Source organism: Callospermophilus lateralis, chromosome 12 (assembly GCF_048772815.1).
Source record: "Callospermophilus lateralis isolate mCalLat2 chromosome 12, mCalLat2.hap1, whole genome shotgun sequence".
Classification (NCBI taxonomy): Eukaryota; Metazoa; Chordata; class Mammalia; order Rodentia; family Sciuridae; genus Callospermophilus; species Callospermophilus lateralis.
The window spans coordinates 69,883,419-69,904,827 of record NC_135316.1 but is presented as its reverse complement, the minus strand read 5'-3'; positions in this window follow the sequence as shown (position 1 = coordinate 69,904,827).

The window sequence follows — 21,409 nt, the reverse complement described above, 5'->3', positions numbered from 1 at the left end:
CAATTTGTCAAAACCTACAACGCCCCGCCCCAAAGTCCATGATAAACAACATGTCAGAAAAATTAAGCCAGAAAAATATGCATAACTTTCCCTTGCCAAATCCCTGTGTCCCTCAGCATACTATTTTTTTCCTTTCTTTATTTTCATAAAGAATCAGTGGAGCCAAGAACAGTGGCGCACACCTAAAATCTCAGCAACTCTGGAGGTTGAGGCAGGAGGACCACCTTAGCAAGGCCCTAAGCTACTTAGTGAGATCCTATCTCAAGATAAAATGGGCCAGAAATGTGGTAAAGCACCCTAGGATCAAACCCCAGAAAAATAAAGAAGAAAACAAAATTAGTGGCCAGGGAAGCAACATATCTTAGAGTCAATAATTTAGGCAACTTTTCTTGCTTCACTTCCCCTTTTTTCTCACCTTACTATCCCAGATTTGCACCCCCTCATAAAGATGTTAGCATCCTATCCTTTGCCAAACGTCCTGCTTTCTGGGAAACAAGGTGAAGGCAGCAGCCAGTGTGCATGGGTGTCACAGCTAGGAAAATTGCTTCCAATTCAGATGCTCTGGTATCCACTCCTTGGAAGCAAAGTATTCCCAGAAAACACAAGTATTAGTTTCGTATCGCTGCTGTAACAAGTTATCAGGTGTCTAGTTACTTAGTAAAAACATAACAGTGTCTCTTACAGTTCTGTAAGTCAGAAATCTGAAATCAATTTCACTGAGTCAAAACCAAGGTGTTGGCAGAACTGGTTCCTTCTGGAGGCTTTGCAAGGAGAATGTCTCTCTGTTCTTTTCAACTTCTAGTGATACCTTTATTCCTGGGCTTGTGGCTCCTTCCTTCAACTTCCAGGTGTCCCATCTGAGGATCTCTGTTATCATCATCACTTTGCCTTCTCCTCTCCTTTTGTCAAGTCTCCTCTATCTCCCTCTTATAAGGGCCCTTGTGGTTATGATTAGGGCCCACCCAGATAATTTAGGATGATCTCAAGTCTCAAGATCCCTAACCTAATGCCACCTGCAAAGTTTCTTTTGCCATATAAGTTAACATTTATAGGTTCCAGGAATTAGTACCTTGACATTCTTGGGGCCATTATCCAAACCCCTACCGTACACAGAATCCTTCTGCACCCATACCCTCACTCCCAAATGTGACAGAGCATTCTCTTTTAATGACTTCTCAGTTATGTTTTACCACGGTGAAAGGCCCTTATGTAAATATGAAAAGTCCAGTGTATGACACAGTTCTTAGCAAACCTAGACAAGGTCCTATCCCATTCTCTCATTATTTCAATAAGTGAAGTCTTCAACAGTGCTTCATGGTCCCTAGTCATCATGACATAAAACAAAGACTTAGTAATTACCAACAAAATTTGACTAATTTAGAAGTCAGATGCCCCAATTTTATCTTGATAAGCTCTTTATTTTACCCAATCTGTACTTCCTTTTGTGCTAACTATACCCATCTGGTTCTGAAAAAGCAATTTTCCAAGTTCCTAATATAAAATTAGTGCTGAATATAATTGATATCATTCTTTATCTTCTTTATGCCCTGATTTTATGAATTCAGAAAATTCATTATGTACCAAGAATGTAAATTGAATGCAGATCAGCAGATTACCCTACTGTCTAGGCCTTACTTCCTCACAACTTTAATCTCATATTCTTATTCTTGATTTAAATCAATTTAAATCCATAGAATGGAAAAAAGTGTGGTGAAAGCCTAGCTCTAAGGTAGGTACCCAATTAGTTATAGTTTCAAAAAATATATTCTTTTAGACAAATTATACAACCAATGCATTTTTATTAATTTCATTTTTATGCCAGCTACTATAGTAGGCACAATCCATGCAACAATGAATAAATCAAAGCTCTTTTCCTCTTGGACTTTGCCCCTTACTTAGGAAGAGAGAGATAATAAACAAACATGTAAGTAAATATTGCCCAGTGAGACTTGTTATAAAGAAAAATAAAGCTAGTTGTGTGGCATGGACCTGCAACTCCAGCTACTTGGGAGGCTGGGCAATCTAGCAAGACCTCATCAAAGAGAAAAAAGAAAGCAAGGTAAAAAAGAAAGAGAATGATGGCAGGGGGTGCTGTGTTGGATGGGTGGCCAGGGAAAGGTGTGACTGAGAGGAGACTGAATGAAATGAGAGCACAAGCTGGATGAGAGCAGAGGCAACAGTTTCTAAGAATTGAGAAATGGGCGCTGGGAAATGCAATGGCCCTGAAGCTAGAGCGCTTGGATTATATGAGGAACAGCTAGGAGACCAGTGTGGCTGAGACTGAAGGGATGGGAGATGTATTAGTCAGGGTTCTCTAGAGAAACAGAATCAACAGGAAGTATAATTATAAAAAAGGGACACAGGCTGGGGTTGTGGCTCAGTAGTAGTGCACTTGCCTAGCACATGTAAAAAATTTTTAATATAAGGCATTTCTGTGTATCAGTGACAACTCCTCTGAGAAGGAATTGGGGAAAATTACCCCATTCACAATATCCTCAGAAAAAAAAAATAAGACACTTGGGAATCAACTTAACAAAATAAGTGAAGAATCTATACAATGAAAACTACAGAATCCTAAAGACAGAAATCAAAGAAGACCTTAGAAGATGGAAAGATCTACCTTGCTCATGGATAGGCAGGATTAATATTATCAAAATGACCATACTACCAAAAAGCACTGTACAGATTTAATGCAAATCCAATCATCTTTGGCATTCCTCATAGAAATAGAAAAAGCAATCACGAAATTCATCTGGAAAAATAAGAGACCCAGAATAGTTAAAGCAATTCTAAGCAGTAAGAGTGAAACAGATGGTATCACTATACCAGACCTTAAACTATACTACAGAGCAATAGTAACAAAAATAGCATGGTACTGGCACCAAATCAGGCTAGTAGACCAATGGTACAGAATAGAGGACACAGAGACTAACCCACAAAATTACAACTATCTTATATTAGACAAAGATGCCAAAAACAAGCACTGGAGAAAAGATAGCATCTTCAACAAATGGTGCTGGGAAAACTGGAAATCCAGATGCAACAAAATGAAATTGAATCCCTATCTCTCAACATGCATAAAAGTTAACTCAAAATGGATCAAGGATCTAGGAATTAAACCAGAGACTCTGCGTCTAATAGAAGAAAAAGTAGGCCCATCTCCATCATGTGGGATTAGGCCCAACTTCCTTAATAAGACTCTTATAGAGCAAGAATCAAAAATGGGACGGAATCAAACTAAAAAGTTTCTTCTCAGCAAAAGAAACAATCTGTGAGGGGAACAGACAGCCTACATCCTGGGAGAAAATTTTTACCCCTCATACATCAGATAGAGCACTAATCTCTAGGGTATATAAAGAAATCAACAAGCTCAAGCACAAAAAAAAAAAAAAAAACAAATAATTCAATCAATAAATGGACCAAGGACCTGAACAGATATTCTCAGAAGAGGATATACAATCAATCAACAAATATATGAAAAAATGCTCATCATCTCTAGCAATCAGAGAAATGTAAATCAAAACTACTCTAAGATATAATCTCACTCCAGTCAGAATGGTAGCTATTATGAAGACAAACAACAAGTGTTGGGGAGGATGTGGGGAAAAAGGTACACTCATACACTGCTGGTGGGACTGCAAATTGGTGCAGCCAATTTGGAAAGCAGTATGGAGATTCCTTGGAAATCTGGGAATGGAACCATCATTTGACCCAGCTATTCCTCTTCTCCGACTATACCCAAAGGACCTAAAACAGCATATCAGACACAGACACAGGGACACAGACACATCAATGTTTATACCAGCACAATTCATAATAGCTAAACTGTGGAGCCAACCTAAATGTCCTTCAGTGGATGAATGGATTAAAAAAATGACAATTAAACACAATGGAATATTACTCAGCACTAAAAAAGAAGAAAATCATGGCATTTGCAGGTAAATGGATGGCGTTAGACAAGTTAATGCTAAGTGAAATTAGCCAATCCCAAAAAAACAAATATCGAATGTTTTCTCTGATATAAGGGGGGTGACTCAAAGTGGGTCAGGGAGGGAGAGCATGGGAGGATTAGATTATTTCTAGATAGGGAAGAGGGGTGGGAGGGAAAGGAAGGGGGAAGAGGATTAGCAAGGATGGTGGAATGTTTTGGCCATCATTATTCAAAATACATGAATGAAGATTTGAATTTGGTGCCAACATACAAACAGAGATATGAAAAATCGTGGTATATATGTGTATTGAGAATTGTAATACAAAAAAAAGAGGAACATGTATAATGGAATAAATTGGCATGATGTATATAGATATGAAAATTTGTGCTGTATATGAGTAATAAGGATTGTAATGCATTCCACTGTTGTCATGTATTTAAAAAATAAAATTTAAAAATAATAAAATAAAATATATTGTGGATATTGGGTCTGTTAGGCGCAGGACGGGCTGAACTAAGTTGTCTGCTGGGTGGGCTGAATGAATGTTAGCTGCAGGATAACCCGGGCACTCAAACCCCCCACCTGTGGTCCTTTATCACCTGGTTGCCTCAAGTCTGAACACTCAACCCCACTCAAGGCCAAACACTGGACCCCCAACCCATCTGTTGCAATGAAAACCCACATCTGACCCCTGCCCCATCTGCCTGAAGGCAGAAGATGACACCCTTAGCAACAAGGCAGCTTGCAGACTCAAAGACATCATTAGATTTTGGCTATAAAAACTCCCTCCTGCTGGGCCCCTCTCTCTCTCTCTCTCTCCCTCTCTCTCTCTCTCTCTCTCTCTCTCTCTCTCTCTCTTCCTCCTCCTCCTCCTCCTTTGCATTTCTGCAATAAAGATCTCTTCTGAGTGTTGTGGTCACTTTCATTTCAGTGTCCATTTATAACTAAAGATATTTTTTAAATAAATAAGTTTAAAAGGGGACTTACTAGGTTGCCTTCCGTCGCCAAAAGCTGTCTAGTCCACAATGGCCGTCCGAAGGCTGGAGAGCTGGAAGAACCAGCAGCAGTGCGGTGAGAGAGGCTGAAGCCCCAGAACAAGAGAGATCAACGGTGCTCCCCTAGTCTAGAAGGCTTCTGGAGAATCACTGGCAGAGTCCGATATTCTCAGAGGATCGCAGCAGCAATCAAGAACCTGGTAGAAGAGAATTGAGCTTGCATCTGCTGCTGCTTCCTTGTTCTTCCAACTTTTATTCCAACCAAGCCATCATCCTATTGGTCGGTGCTGCCCACGCTTAGGGCGGGTCTCCATTTCAATTGGCTATCCCACACGCCAAACCCAATCACTCCTAGATAAACCCTCATCAATACACCCATAATCTCTTAATACAATCAAGTTGACACTTCAAATTAACTATTACTGGAGACAAGGCCAGGTACAGTAGAGGCTCTGTATTTAGGCTCTCACATGAAATCACTGGCAGATGTCACCAGTGGAAATGAAGTTTCTGCCCACCCCTAATCATCCCCTGAGTTCCTATAGAAGAGGTTGCACCTGATGTCATTTAAATACTCAAGGACCAGTAATTCCAGTAAACAAGAAGACAGGACACCAGAGGGTTGCTTCCTGAGTTCTGAACTTGTTTTGAGTTTTGCTTTGGGAGACAAATTAGATTAGAATACCCAGAGGAGTGTTAAGGTTGGGTTCTGTTTTAGTTGGCCTTTTCACTGTTGTGACTAATAGGCCTGACAAGAACAATTTTGAGGAGGAAAAGTTTCTTTGGGGACTCAGAGTTTCAGAGGTCTCAGTCCACAGGCAGCAATCTCCATTCCTCGGGGCTCAAGGTGAGGCGCAGGACATCATGGCAGAAGAGTGAATTTGAAGAAAGAGACAGGATTGAAGCCAGAATGAGACAGGCAGTCAGTAGAGATAGGTAAATCCAGTCAGGTCGGATCAAGGAGGCCAATTTGAGTCCAGGAAGTTGGAGACTGTCCCCTGAGGGATTGAAATGTTAATTCCTTCAGACCCCTCCCTGCTTATCAAGAACTTGCCCCCACTCCCTCCAAACTGTTGCTAAAGTAACCTGTCCCGGGGAGTAATAAAGTCGTTTTTTAATGTGTCCCGGGCTGCTCTATCCTGCCCTTCCCCCAGCCATCTGCTTCTCACCACGGAGCATCCCCTAAGCCAAGTCGCTTCCACAAGGAGAGAGATTAGGGGAAAAGGCAGGAGAACAGAGGAAGCCTAGGACATTTAAAAAGGGCAGGACACCCTGCTTCTGGGGATACCAGGACACCAGCTATGGCCCTTTGTTCCCTCCCGGGAGAAGTCCATGTTACCCCTTTTTAAATAAACCCTGCCTCATATGCTTGCTTCTCTAGTGTTACACTTCCACATGTGGAGAGGCAGGACTCAATCCATAGGCACCGGTAACCACCAGCGGGATCAGTAACACCTGAGGAAGATGTCACAGGGAGAAATGGGAAGCCACGGAGTGGGAAGGCGCCAGTTTTTTTTATAACAACACACTCTAGAGAACTCTAACTCAGGGTCCTACAAGGACTACCTTAATCCCTTCTGAGGAGATGCCCCCTGTGACCTAGTGACCTCCCACTAGGCCCCACTTCCTAAAGGTCTCTTAGCATTGACAAACTGGGGACCAAGCTTCCAATGCATGAACCTGAGGGGACAAACCACATCCAGACCACAGCTACTATGATGTGCCTCACCATAGTTTACTTTGTATTTATTCTGTTTTTTTTTTTTTTTTTTTTTTTTTTATTCAGCTTCTTGTGTGTGTGGTATGGGGGATTGAACTCAGAACCTTGCACATGCTAGGCCACCACTTTACCACTAAGCCTCATCTCTAGACCTTTACTCAGCTTCTTGTATCTGTAAATGTCTTTCATCAAATATGAATCATTTTCTGGTGCACATCTGTAATCCCAGCAGTTTAGGAGGCTGAGGCAAGAGAATCACAAGTTCTAGGCCAACCTTAGCAATTTAGTAAGACCCTAGGCAACTTAGCAAGACCATGTCTCAAAATAAAAAATAAGGAATTGAGTTGTGCCTCAGAGGTAGAGCACTTGCCTTGCATGTGTTAGGCACTGGGTTTGTTTTTTCAGCACCACATATAAATAAATTATTAAAATAAAGATCCATTGACAACTAAAAAAATATTTTAGAATGAGTAAATACTAAATAAAATGGGATGGGGATGTGGCTCATTGGTTAAGTAGCTCTGGGTTCAATCTCTAGTACCGCTCCCCCACCAATTTTTTTTCAACAATTATTTCTTCAGCTGCTTTTTCAGTCCTATTTTTCTCTCCTAGTGTTCCTCAAACCCATGTGTTAGCCACATGTTTTCAGAATGGAAGCCATAAAGCAGAAACTAACCCTTTTTCTAAGTATTGACTCCTTTCCAGAGTCTTTTATTTATTTATTTATTTATTTATTTTGTTTGTTTGTTTGTTTCACTTTCAGATAGTTTTTCTACCCCTCACCAGGTCAGTTTGTCAGAAGATCATGTGGCTATCACCAGAAGTGATCCCTGCTAAGTGACCACTCCTCCTCTTTCCCCTCTGGCCTCCCAAGAAGTCCACCAGTCTGTAGGGAAACAGAACTACTCTACCTGCAAAGTCCCAATCCCAGCAATGGCCTTACAATTCACATGTCAATTTGATTTGAGAAGTTAATGGAACGGTTTGTTAGATGGCCCCATCCTGAATCCACCTGTTCTAAAGTTCAAAACATTAAGATTCCACAGGGATAAAAACAGATTCAAAAGAACTGAGTTGGGCCCAGTTATTCCATGAACTAGCTTGTGTGACCTTTTCCAAGCCAGCAACATGTGAGAAGCCCATCCCCCCACCATACACACACACACAGACACACAGACACACAGACACACACACACACACACACACACACACACACACACACACATCTCTCGCAGCCCTGTAGCCTCATGGGTTGATTATGAAGATCAAATGAGGCAACATATGGGAACATTTCTATACACTGTGTCTGACATTGTGAGTCTACTGTGATTCCCTAAAGTTCAAAGCATTGATTGTATCCCCAGGGCGTGGCACACATATATGTCAACATAATAATGTATGGCGCAAATCCCACCAGACTCTTTTTCAGTCAGTGTCTAGAGAGACAGGACCACTCAGTAAGTCCCAGAGGAAGGAAGTTCTGCTTTTCTTTCCTTAAAAACCCAAAGCTGGTGACATTTATTGGTAAAATCCAGATTAGAATAAAATCCTAATTTAACTTGTGTCACTAGTTCTGCTGCTCAGGACACCTCCCTTTCCAAGGGGAAACATGAGCTCAGATGGTGTTACTTAATAAACAAAAGGAGAGGGGACAAGGCATAAACTAACAGTAGACCTCTACAAAAAAAGGAAACTGGGCTCTAATTTCAATAGGAATGGAAATCTGAGAACTTGACAAGCTGCTGCAAAGTCCCCAGGAGAGCTCAGCACGGAGCTGGGAGGAGAGGAGGTGGGGCTGAGTGAGACCAGGGTGGGAGCCGGGATAGGCTGAGTGGAAAGGCAGTGCTGGGAAGGCACTGAGCAGAGGCAGGCAGTCACAGGTACAAATAGGAATAGAGACGGATGCAGGAACAGGAGGAATTCAAGATGGGAGCCACCATTCAGTCTGCCCTACCTTTGGTGCTTCACATATGAAATGAGTTAAATAAATGCCCAGCACCTAAGCCTGGGTAATTATTTTCCCAAAATTTCTAGCACCATGACACTATTCCCAAGAGAAGGGGAAAATGTTCTCCATTTCAGTGTAAGGCCAGCATAGGCCTTGATCAGCTTAAATCTGCTCCTCCTCCTCCTCTCCAGCTGTTTCCAGCTGCATTCTGAGCCTCCCTCTCTCACCATTTCCCAGCTCTACCAGCTTACTTCCAGTTCCTCTGAATGCACCAAATTCATTCCTTGGGGTTTTTTGTTTTGTTTTGTTTTGTTTTTTTTAAAGAGAGAGAGAGAATTTTTAATATTTAGTTTTTAGTTTTCGGCGGACACAACATCTTTTTTTGTATGTGGTGCTGAGGATCGAACCCGGGCCGCAAGCATGCCAGGCGCATGCCAGGCGATCGCGCTACCGCTTGAGCCACATCCCCACCCCCACCTTGGGGTTTTTGATGACTAGCCTTTTGCTCTCCCCAGGAAGCTTTCCTCCCAGATCTTGGTGCAGTTGGCACTTTCTTTGTGCAGGTCTCCACTCAAATCTCACCTCCTTGGAAAGGCACAACAACCTTATTCCCAGACACTAGCACATCTCAAAGTTCTTGTCCCTATCCAAAATTATTTATTTGTATAATTGTGATTGTCCTTTTCTCTCCACTAGAATACCTCTTTGCTCCTTGCAGCATCCCTAGTGCTTAGAACCCTTAATATTGATGAGTGAATGGATAGGTAAAGGTGAGGTTTGAGTGAGATGATGTACCCAAGTCCTTACAGAGTGCCAGGCACTTTAACAATAGCATCAATTATTATTACAGTTACTATTATCCTTTTGTTGTTGTTGTTGCTGGTCAGATAAGGTAGTGATAATGACCCCAAAGTGAGAGAGCAGGAAACCTGCTTTTTCAAGAAAGCCACCATTATTTTCCTCTAGAGGACAAGAAAAAGATTCAAATAGATTCATCACCCCACCTTTCCAAGGCAGAGGTGTGTAGTGGTGAGATCACTCCATGGCTCTGAATTTAAGAATTTTCCCCATTTAAGAAATATAGTAAGCTCACTGGGAGTTGTATGAAATCCCTTCTGATTAGAAACCTCCTCCACTTCCTCTCAACTGTTCTTGCCTGCCTCCTAGAGGAAAAGAGGCAGAGATAGCCAGGAGCCCCTGAACTAAATTTTGTTGTCAGTTCCCAAATGACTAGATTGGACACTGTCCTCCTCCACAGGGTAGTGGGCAGAAAGCCCAGGTGACACACTGCAAGCCCTCCTCTGCCTTTGATTCAGAACAGTGTCTAACTTGCTTTGCACACTTATTGTGAGCAGCTTTACACCGGATATCCTTTCTTACTAACCTTACAAGGTGGGCATCTTTATTGCTTTCCTTTTTAAGTGCATGGGGGGGGGGGAGGGTAAGGGGACATAAACAGAAAGGTCACACAGTCCTAAAGCAACAGGGTTAAGAGTGGCAACCAGATCTACTTTCTTTTGGCTCTTAGCCCCAAGGAATTCTCACCAAAGGGTCTTAAACCCCTTGATCATCAAAATCAGCAGGGAAGATCTTCAAAGGCTCCAAAGCCTGCCGGATTCCTGCTGAATCTTTAGGGGTGATGAACAGACATCCATCTTTTTCAAAAGCTCTCCAAGTCCCAAACACTCAGCCGGAGTTGGAAACCACCCCATTTTGCTGGGCAGTGAAGCCATCCAGCCGTTGGGAAGCGGCCAGTGAATGTGCTAATCCTTCCTACTGTCGTCATTGAGAACGTCATTCTGTTCTTCCCTGCGGGTCCGGGCTCCGCGCCTGAGTGCACGGCAGCCGCGTCTCGGCACCGCCCTCTACTGGACATACGGCGAAACCTCTACTGCAGCCAAACCCTCCACCTGGAAGCGTGCAAGTGTAGGGGCGTCAAGGAATGCTCCCCAACTCCTTTGTAATTCCCCACGGGGAAGCGGAGATGAGTGTTAATTATACGATGCCTAAAAAAATGCATAGTGATCAAGTTATATTAATAAATGCACACAAATAAATGAGTGAAGAATTTGGAGCCAGGTTCGGTGGCCCAGGCCTGTAATCCCAGCAGCTCAGTAGTCTGAGGCAGGAGGATCACAAGTTCAAAGCCAACCTCAGCAATTTAGCTAGACCCTGTCTCAAAATAAAAATAAAAAGGGATGGAAATGTTGCTCAGTGGTTAAACCCCTCTGAGTTCAACCCTGGTACAAAAAAAAAAAAAAAAAAATTGTTTTGGCTGGGGTTGGACAGTTGCTTAGCATACCAAGGCCATGGGTTCAATCCCCAGCATCTAACATATAGATAGATAAATTGATTGAATGATTTTTTTCCTTGTAATTAGAACAGTACTAGCTAAACACTTGGTTGAAAAGAAAAGACAAGTACATATGTGACTCATTCAGTAAAGGGTCACCACTGGGTAGAGAGTTTCTTCCCTAGGAGATGCCCAGACTTCATTTACTTATTTACTCACACATTTTTTTCAACAGTTATTTACTGAATTCTTAGGAAATACCAAGCACCCTTCTGTCAGTAGGACTTTGCAAGACAAGAAATTCTCCCTTTGAGGAGCTTATAGTCTAGTGATAGATACAGATACAGGTATTAAATAGATAAACATCTATGTAAGGGCTATCAAGGAAAAGAACTAGGTTTTGAAAGTCCTGTTTTGGGAAGAATGGTCAAGGACAGTCACTCTCTGGAACTAACTTAAAGCCATGAAAAGAAATTTGTCATGAAATCAGCCATGCAAAACCTGGAGAGGTCCAGGTGGCTTAGTAAGTTCTCATTTAAGACATTCAGAAGGAGCCAGTGTGGCTGGAGAACCATGAATGGGGGAGGGGGCAGGGTGTGGGTTGAGATGAGATTAAAGAGATGGAGATTAACAAGTATTTAGGAAGTGGCAGGCACCATTCCACAAGATGCAGAGAGATTAAATTCTTTGCCCAAAGTTCTGAAGATAGTGGGTAGCAAAACTAGGATGTAAACCCAAACAGTCCTGCATCAATACCCAGGTTCAGTACGTGTCCTTTACTCTACCTTGCCTTCCAGGCAGTATTAAGAAGCTTGAGTTTTGATGTAAGTGCAGTGAGATATCTTTGTAAATCTTTAATCTGGGCTTTAGGCAATCTCTTGTGTTTTGACAGGACGGTGCTAGATGGGTAAATAAGGAGGCAAGAGTGAAGGGACAAGATGAGAGCTTCCTCTTCCAGACTACCCCACCTGTCTCTTCTATTTTAAATATGTTTACCTCTCTCCCATCTTCATATCTACACTCTTGTCCAAGCCACCATCCTCCCTCACCTCACCTATGGTCCTTGTAACTCTTCTCTGTGTACCTGTCCTCCCTTGCCTTCATTTCTGTAACTTTATCAGTATCTATAATACACATGTTATGGTTTGGATATTGCGGTGTCCCTGGTGTCCCCACTAAGTTCCTGTGTTCATGTTCAGGCAAGGGAGAATAGTGGCTTAGACAAGGGTATAGAGATGGAGATAGGAAAGAGGTGAACAGATTTAAGAGAGAAGTGAGGGTGGGTGGGGCGGGGGTGATATGGGAGAAAAAGCTGTCAAAGATGGCACCTGGGCTCAGGAAACTGGGTTCTGGTGTTGTCAACTGAGATGGAAGGAAAAGAAGTTTAGGAGAGTGGGTAGAATTCAATAATGCAGACATTGAGTTTGAGATGCCATCAAACTTAATGTGCATCAAAGTGAAAACCAAGAAGACTGTAGTACAAATGACAAGCATCTCAAACTTAATGTGTATAAAGGCAAACTCTTCATTTACCTAATTCTGAAGTGCAGAAATGGAAATATAGGCTAGAAATGGAAATATACTCCCTATAAATGCTGTTAGTCCACTTTTTGTTACTGTGACCAAAATATCTGACAAGAACAACTTAGAGGAGGAAAAATTCATTTTGGCTCACAGTTTTAGAGGTTCATTCCATGGTCAGCTGATTCTATTGCTCTGGGCCCAAGATGAAGCAGAACATCATAATAGAAGGGTGTGGAAGAAGGACACTGCCCTGCTCATGGTGGCCAGAAAACAGAGAGCAAGAGGAAGCAGCCTCAGATAAGTTAAAGCCTTGCAAGGCACCCACCTCCTCTAGCCCTACTCCATCTGCCTACAGTTAACACTCAGTGAGTCCATTCAAACTAGGATGGGTCTAACAATCATTTTTACCTCTGAACATTACTACGTTAACACAGAAGCTTTGGGTGTGGGGGGGACAACTCATATCCAAACCATAACAAAAGCATTATAGGTGCCATTTTATTCACAGAAATGAAGGATACTATCCAAGAAGAGCATGTCCACAGAGAAGAGTTCCAAGGACCAAACCCTCTCCAACATTTGAAGATTGGATCCAGGAAGAGAAGAATGGAGAGAAAGATTGCCAACATCTGAGGAGGGTCAAAAAGGAAGGAAGAAATCACAAGACAGAAGCAGCCCAGGGCTGTGCACATATTGTTCTCTGCAAAAGAGACACCTCATTCCTGTTTCCTTACACATGAAAAGAATTGGCTCAGACTTGTGGAGTTCCTGAGTCAAAGTCCAGGCTAGTGTAGGGAGCCCACATGCTTGTCTCAGTGTAGACTAGAAGGTAGTTGGGTATGCCTGAAATAGAAGTGTTGTAGGGAAAACAAGGCAAGGCACCAAAGACAGCAGGAAACAGTTTTATTTGGCTGCAGCCAGGTTCAGAGGGTACAACCTTTGCTGTAATCAATCAATCCTCTGAACCCCGAGTTCAGGGAGTTTCAGAGTTTTATACCCAGTATGTAAGGGGAGGGGCTCAGAAGTTCACAGTCTGCAAAAGTTCACATAAAAGCAGCTTTTTCTTTCATTGTTCTGGGCAAGTTAACTCTTCAAGGACAACATCTGAGAAAGGGGGAGCTTCATCTCCCCTTTCTTACTTCCCCCTGCCAGCTGTTACCATGGACCCATTTATAACTTATCTAAAAAATGTAGACATCTCTGTGAAGCCCAGCTCAAGGCCAGAGGCCTTGTTTGCACATTTCTTCAAAGTACTATACTAGATACGTTTGTGAAAAACTAGTAAGGGGGTGTCCAGCACCTGGAGTGCTGGTATCTTCTCGGCCAGTGGCCAAGTAAACAGGGTGACATGAAAATAGGAAGTTTATCTACAATGGACTCTTTTGCTGACAGTCCGAAAATCAGCCATGGTGAAGAGGGCTTTTCTGTGGAGAAAGGGGGTGCCACTTCAGAAGGACAAGTGTCAACACTTTCCCTTTGATTCCTACGGAGAGGAGCGGACAGGTCAGTCAGCTCAGGTGCAGATGCCAGGAGCTTGAGGAAGACAGAATCCACTCCCAGAGAGGATGGGTGGGTGGGCTTTATTACTTAAATTCTTCTTGTCATTTCCTGTGGTACTTTTCCTTTTTTTATTCTCTCCCTGCCACCACTTCTGTTTTCACCCTTTCCCCCTCTTTCTTCCTTTCCTCCCCAGAAAGCATTCTGATGTTAGCAATCATTTGTCTCCATAATCCCATGATAATAAAAACAGCATCATCAAAGAATCTGCTGATTTAATGTTTTTTTTTTTTCCTTAAGAATTGCTGACATCATGTTTTAAGAGGATTTTAGCTAGGAATGGTGATGTTCGCCTATAATCCAATGACTCAGGAGGCTGAGGCAGGAGGATCAAAAGTTCAAAGCCAGCCTCAGCAACTTAGCAAGATCCTGTCTCAGAATTGAAAATAAAAAGGATCTGGGAGTGTAATTTAGTGGTAAAGTGCCCCTGGATTCAATCCCTAATGCCAAAAACTTTAAATTTAAATTTAAAAATATAAATGTTTTAAGAGGATTTTTGTCTCTGTGGTAAGGAGAAAGGAAAAATGAGTCCTCACCCTGAAGCCCAGCACTTGCACAGGGAAAAGCAATTCTATGAAAAACAGTCTCTAGCTTCTTGCCTGACAACCCAGAAATATGGGTGGGTAAGTCACTGGGGAAATTCTACCATTAAAACCAAAAGAAAACAACAATGCCCCCTATCATTTCCTAATTATAAAAGCAAATCTTGTAGAAAGAGACTTCTCAAAGTGTAATGAGCATACAAATCATCTGAGACTGTATTAAAATGCAGCTTTTGACTTAGGAGGTCGCAGTGGGGAGCAGTCACCACATTTCCAGCAAGCTCCCAGGTGATGCTGAGGTTACTGGCCAAAGAACCACTCTTTGAACATCAAGCATTTAGCAGACAAAACATAGCTAGGTATCAGAAATGATAGTGTTAAAATCGAAGTTTAGTTTAAAAGAAAGGATTACAAAAGCCAACTATAAATGAATCTCTTCAGGTGGGACATTCTGTTTCTTACTTGTCCCTCCTGACTCCTCCCCAGCATCACCACCAGTGTCTAGAGAGGGGACAGATCTAGATGAGGATGTGGAGTCCCTGGGGTGTGGGATTGAGAGAAGGTGCCCAGGGAAGCAGAAAGTCAGAGAAGGGTCTAGCTCTGCTGCTACTTGAGATAACTGGTCTTTTGCTGCCTCGCCTGAGGCTTGTCAGATGTAGGGTCTGCAGGTTCAAGAGGAGCATCAGTGCAGAGCCAGAGGTGGATGGGGGAGAATGTGGGAAAAAGAGGTGGGACTGACCAGAGCCAGGATTTGCCTCTCTACCTTCCCCACTAAACCCTAAGTCTGGAGGATGGTTTCCAAGGGATGCTCCCCTCCCCAGAGCTCACAGTTCCCTTCCTGGAAGGAATAAGAGAGAGCTCTGAGCTTGTTTCTGGGGTGAGATCCTCATTCTTGGGACTTTCCACCCTAGGATGTATCCACCTCCCTTATCTCCAGGTCCCACTCTCATCCCAACCCTCACCAGCACTGGCATGCCACAAAAATAAGAAACCGCACAGAAGACTCAATGGAAAAATTGGAATAGAAAATAAATAATGAAATAAAAAACAAAATACATGGGAAAATTGATAGAGCCAAGAAAAGAATAACTGGAAATAATAGAGCTGAGAAATTCTAATGGAAAGAAGGAACAAAGACATTGGAAAGATAAAAGAGCAAGGTGTGGTGGCACACTCCTGTAATCCTAGCAACTTGAGAGGCTGAGGCAGGAGGATCATAAGTTCAAAGCCAGCCTCAGCAATTTAGCAAGGCCCTAAGCAACTTGGCGAGACCCTGTCTCTAAATAAAATACAAAAAGAGCTGGGGTGTGGCTCAGTGGTTAAGCAGCCCTGGGTTCAATCCCTGTTACCAAAAAAAAAAAAAAAAAAAAGAAAGAAAGAAAAAAGAAAAGTTGAGAATCATGGAAGATAGAAATAAGAGTCTCAACATCCAAGTAACTGGATTCATAAAAGGAAGAGAAGAGGGGCAGGGGATATAGCTCAATTGGTAGAGTGCTTGCCTTGTATGCACAAGGCCTCGGGTTCTATCCCCAGCATCACACACACACACACACACACACACAAAAAAAAAAAAAGAAGAAGAAGAAGAAGAAGAAGAAGAAGAAGAAGAAGAAGAAGAAGAAGAAGAAGAAGGGAAGTATATGGAGAGGAGATGATATCTGAAGATAGAGTAGAGATTAATTTCCCAGAATTAAAGAGATGGAAGATCTCAACTAAGAGGTTCCAGAAAGGCTAAAGTGGAGACATGTGGGAAAACTGACACCTATACACACATTATTGTGAATTTAAGATCAAAGAAATCTCTAAAAGTTTTCATTGGGAAAGAGCACATCATTGATAAATACAGCCCCCTTGGTCTCTAACCTCCCACCCAGTGACCATGTCTGTGTGACCCTGACTGGTAGGGAGAGAGGGGAGGAGCGGGGTGGGAGGTCTGAGGGGGCTCACAGGGGATCCTGCCTGCCATGTCACTGTGAGTAGACCCCAGGATACAGCAGCGATAGGACCACATTCTTACCAACCAGGACCACCATCTTATCTGCCTGTGAGGTCCTGTGAGGTCAGGGAGTACCCATAGAGAAATGGCATGGACAGGGTCTACCTGCTCTACTCTTCTGTCTCTCTTACCAGCCACGTGATGCCCCTAAGGCCCTTTTTCTAATCAAAGCTTGTTTCCTCATCTGCAAAATACTATTTTTGCTCAAGATCCCATCCCCTCAGAACACACTGTAGTGATCATAACTTTTGTACTTTCGGGCACTTACCGTGTCCGTCAGATGCTGGTGCTTCCTGATTTAGAGGCAACCCCACTGGCCACCCTCCTTTGTTCTGTTCCCTACTGTTGGAAACTGAGGCAGGATCATCACTTTATCTCTGGCCAGTGGCTGTAATCTTATCAATTTCAGTTTCTTCACCTACAAAATGAGGGGATTTGATGATTTTTTAAAAATATTTATTTTAACTTGTAGTTGGACACAAAACCTTTATTTATTTATTTATATTTCTATCTGTTTATTTATTTATCTTTATGTGGTGCTGAGGATCCAACCCAGGGCCTTGCATGTGCCAGGCAAGCACTCTACTGCTGAGCCACAACCCCAGCCCAGGGACTTGATGACTTTTTAAGATTCTTCACGGTCATCATTTTCTTAAACTCTACGATACTTAAGACAGTAGCATAAGTGATGAGTGCAAATGGACATCCATCCCTTGGGCACTTGGGCTGTTAATCTTCCCCTGGCCTCATTACACTTGCCTGCCCTAGTGCTAAAGGTAGTCCTTTCTTCCTTCCATCTCTCCCTCTTACTTTCTTCCCTTCCTTCCTTCTATTTTTTTCTGGTGCTGGGGATTAACCCCAGGGGCACTTTACCACTGAGCTACATCTCCAGCCCTTTTTATTTTTTATTTTGAGATAGGGACTTGCTAAAATGCCGAGGCTGACCTTGAATTTTCCATCCTCCTCCCTCAGCCTGAGGGAGGAGTCTCTGGGATTATACACCTGTGCTGCCATGCCCAGTTCTAAAGTGCCTCTATACGTCCTCCTCCCTGTTTGTCTTTCATATGAACCTCCATGATTTGTGTGAATACTTCCTGCTTATAGCTCTCCTTTTACAACCCAAGTGCCTTCAGGAATATAGAGCAGCAGGTTGTATTTCTCAAACAGTAGATTGTAATTCATTAGAGGGTTGTGGCTATATTTTTTAAAAAATAGACTAGAAGCTAGTGTGGTGGCATTCACCTGTAATCCCAATACTCTGGAGGCTGAAGCAGGAGGTTTGCAAGTTTGAGGCCATCCTCAGCAACTGAGAAGAACCCAATTTCAAAGAAACAAAAATAAAAATAAAATTGATGGGCAAGTAGTAGCTCAGTAGTAGATCAACCCCGAGTTCAATCCCTAATACTATAAAAAATAAAAATAAAAAATAGAAATGAAAAAGTAGAGCAGAAGAAAATGTAATAGAGTGCATCAATTATGATAAGAATAATAAGTAGTATTTAATGAAACTCCTTTAGCTATCTGTTTGTACTATGATATGAAAGGTATTTCTAACTATAATTAGAGAAAATATTTGAAAAATATTATCTAGTCCAGAGGTTAGTAAAGGTTCTTAAAAAAAAAAAAAAAAGGCAGAGGGCTGGGGATGAGGCTCAAGCAGTAGCGCGTTTGCCTGGCATGCGTGCGGCCAGGGTTCGATCCTCAGCACCACATACAAAGATGTTGTGTCCGCCGAAAACTAAAAAAATAAATATTAAAATTCTCTCTCTTTAAAAAAAAAAAGGCAGATAGTGAATAGTTCAAGATTTGAGAGTCATATGTTTTCAGTTACAACTAAACAACTTTGCTGTTTTAGTCCCAAAATGATACGGTACATAAATGAATGAGCATGGCCATGTTCTAATAAAATGCTATTTAAAAAATAGTTAACTTGGGGATGGGGTTATGGCTCAGTGGTAGGGCGCTCACCTAGCACAGGCGAGGCCCTGGGTTCGATCCCCAACACCACTTAAAAATAAATAAATAAAGATATTGTGTCCAACTACAACTAAAAAAATAAATATATTTTTTAAAATAGCTAACTTGTTCACCAATATTCATAGCAGCATTATTCACCATAGCCAAAAGATGGAAACAACTCAAATGTCCATCAGCAGATGAGTGGGTAAATAAAATGGGACATACACACACAATGGAATATTATTTACCCTTAAAAAGGAAGGAAATTCTGACAAATGATACAACGTGGATGAACCCTGAGATTATACTACATGAAATAAGGCAGACACAAAAGGGTGAATACTGTATGATTCTACTTTTATGAGATTCTAGAACAGGCAAACTCACAGAACCAGAAAGTAGGGCAAAGGTTACAGGAGGAAGGAGGGAGTGATAAGGAGTATAATTTAACTGATGCTAAATCTCTGTTTGGGGTGAGGAAAGTGTTCTGAAAATGGATAATGGTGATGGTTACACAATACTGTAAATGTAAATAATGCCATGGAGCTATGGCCTTAAAAATAGTTAACATCGGGCAAGGAAGGTAGCCGGGTTGTAGAAGTGTACAAGACCCTGAGCTCCATTCCCATTACCACACATGCAAAAAAACAGTACAGGGTAAATTCCATGCATATTTTACTAAAAAAAAAATTTAAATTAAATAGAAGAAAAAGAAAAGGGAACATGCTAGATTTGGCCCACACCAGTCTCTATCTAATCCAGACTAATGGTTGAAACCCTTCTAGGATTACATCACCAAGTACTGTAAATAAAAACCTAAAGTAATGAAGAACAACAAATCTCTTCTCCCTCTTTTGTTTTGTTTTGGGGTTTTCTTTTTGGTACTGGGGATTGAACCAGAGGCACTTTACCACTCAGCTAAATCCCCAGACATTTGTAATTATTATTTTTTTAGTTTTCAGACAGATTTTTTTGCTAAATTGCTGGGACTGGCCTAGAATTTGCATAACTCCTGCTTCAGCCCCCTAGTTGCTGGGTTTACAGGCATATACCACAGCACCCTAGAATAACAAGTCTCAAGAGGAAAAGCGGACATGTCTGAATTTTTTATTTTGTTGAGGTAATTACACCTCAAGAAAAATGACAGGAATCATCAAGTGTTTACTTGTGGTACCAATTGTCTCCGAGGAGCAATTATTTTCTGAACTGCTAGCTACACCTGTTGGTACACCACGGGATTTCAACCATTCTCTCAAGTGAATTTGTAAAGGAAAGTTTGGCCTCTTCAAAGAATTGTTGATATGTTACAGCATATTATCTAATGGTCTACTGTTGTAATTATATAATTATTGATCCCTTTGAGCAATGGATGACACCAAGTAAGAAAACTTCAACAAAACTGTTATGCAAATTTATTCCAAAAACTAGTGTTTTTAGCCCATCCTCTGGAGAAATTGGAAACAGTGTGTTCCTTCGTATGTGCTTACCCTGTGACTTAGTTGTTTGATAAATTAGGAGGCTTATGCCAAAGACCAGTACAAATCTGGGCAGCTTCTGACTTGCGCACAAGACCTGCACTGCCAAGTCATCGATGCCCATGCTGCCTTTCTAGTTGCTTCTTCCTGAGTTACGTGCAATTTGTGTGTGTGCACTTCACCTCCTTGAGAATTAACATCAGTGGAAATGCTGAACCAACAAAGAGGATAAAGAGTACCTTGAAAGCCAGTAATCCCAGCTACTGATGAGGCTGAGGCAAGAGGATCTTCAAGACCTGCCTGGGCAATTTAGCAAGACCCTGTCTCACAATAAAAAAGATGGGGGATGTGGTTCAATGGTAGAGCACCCTTGAGTTCAACCCCAGTACCAAAATTAAACAAGAGAGATCACCATGATTGATTTTAAAAACTAAATCCAGAAAAGCAAGAGAAGTAGGACTCCTCCACCTGTTCATCAGTCAGAAATATGTAATATTTATGTAATAAGGCTGGGCATTTTCCTTCCGCCATAGCACAGAGCCTGCCTTCAGGTCCTATGTACCCACAGTTGTCAGCTTGGTCTTCCATAGGAGCAAACTAATCTTTGTAGTATGGCTTGGAGTTCTAGCTAGACTTATGACAGCCCAAGAGATGGTCACCTTACTTGCTCTCTATTGTGAAAATGCCCACCATTCATGTGAAGACATGCTTTGAACAAATATGGTAGTGCAGGAATTCTTCATTTAGAATCTATGATGGGCATTAGAGAGTCCATAAACACTAAATATTGTATGCAAACTGTTGTGACTATGTACATTTTCCTGGGGGAGAAGGTCTTTGTGTTGGATCAAATTCTCAAAGTGGTATAAGATTTCTTTTTTAAATCAAGAAACTTGAAAGAAATTAATTAAGGAATAGTGTCACATGGGTTCCATGGAATCAAGTATCAGTCATTTTCTGATTGAGCTAACGTTCCTCGGTGCCTTAGATTCTCCTCTACTCCTAATCTTAATTTAGCCTCTATTCCCAATGAGAAGCAGATCATTTTAGAAATATCCTTAGCTACTAATTCAGGCTGTACCAGTTTTATGTTTTGTCTTTTTTTTTTTTTTAATTTGTGGGGCTAGTGATCTAACAATCCAGGTTCTTGTGCATGCTAGATAAGTGCTCTGCCACTGAACTGCACCTCAAATTCTCTTGAACTGTTTTTAAAGGTCCCAGGTTAAGCCCTGCTCACACAATCTTTTTCTTTAATATTTATTTTTTAAAGAGAGAGTGACAGAGAGAGAGAGAGAGAGAATTTTTTAATATTTATTTATTTATTTTTTTTTTTTTTTTTTTTTTTTGGCGGGCACAACATCTTTGTTTGTATGTAGTGCTGAGGATCGAACCTGGGCCGCACGCATGCCAGGCGAGCACGCTACAACTTGAGCCACATCCCCAGCCCCCTGCTCACACAATCTTAAGG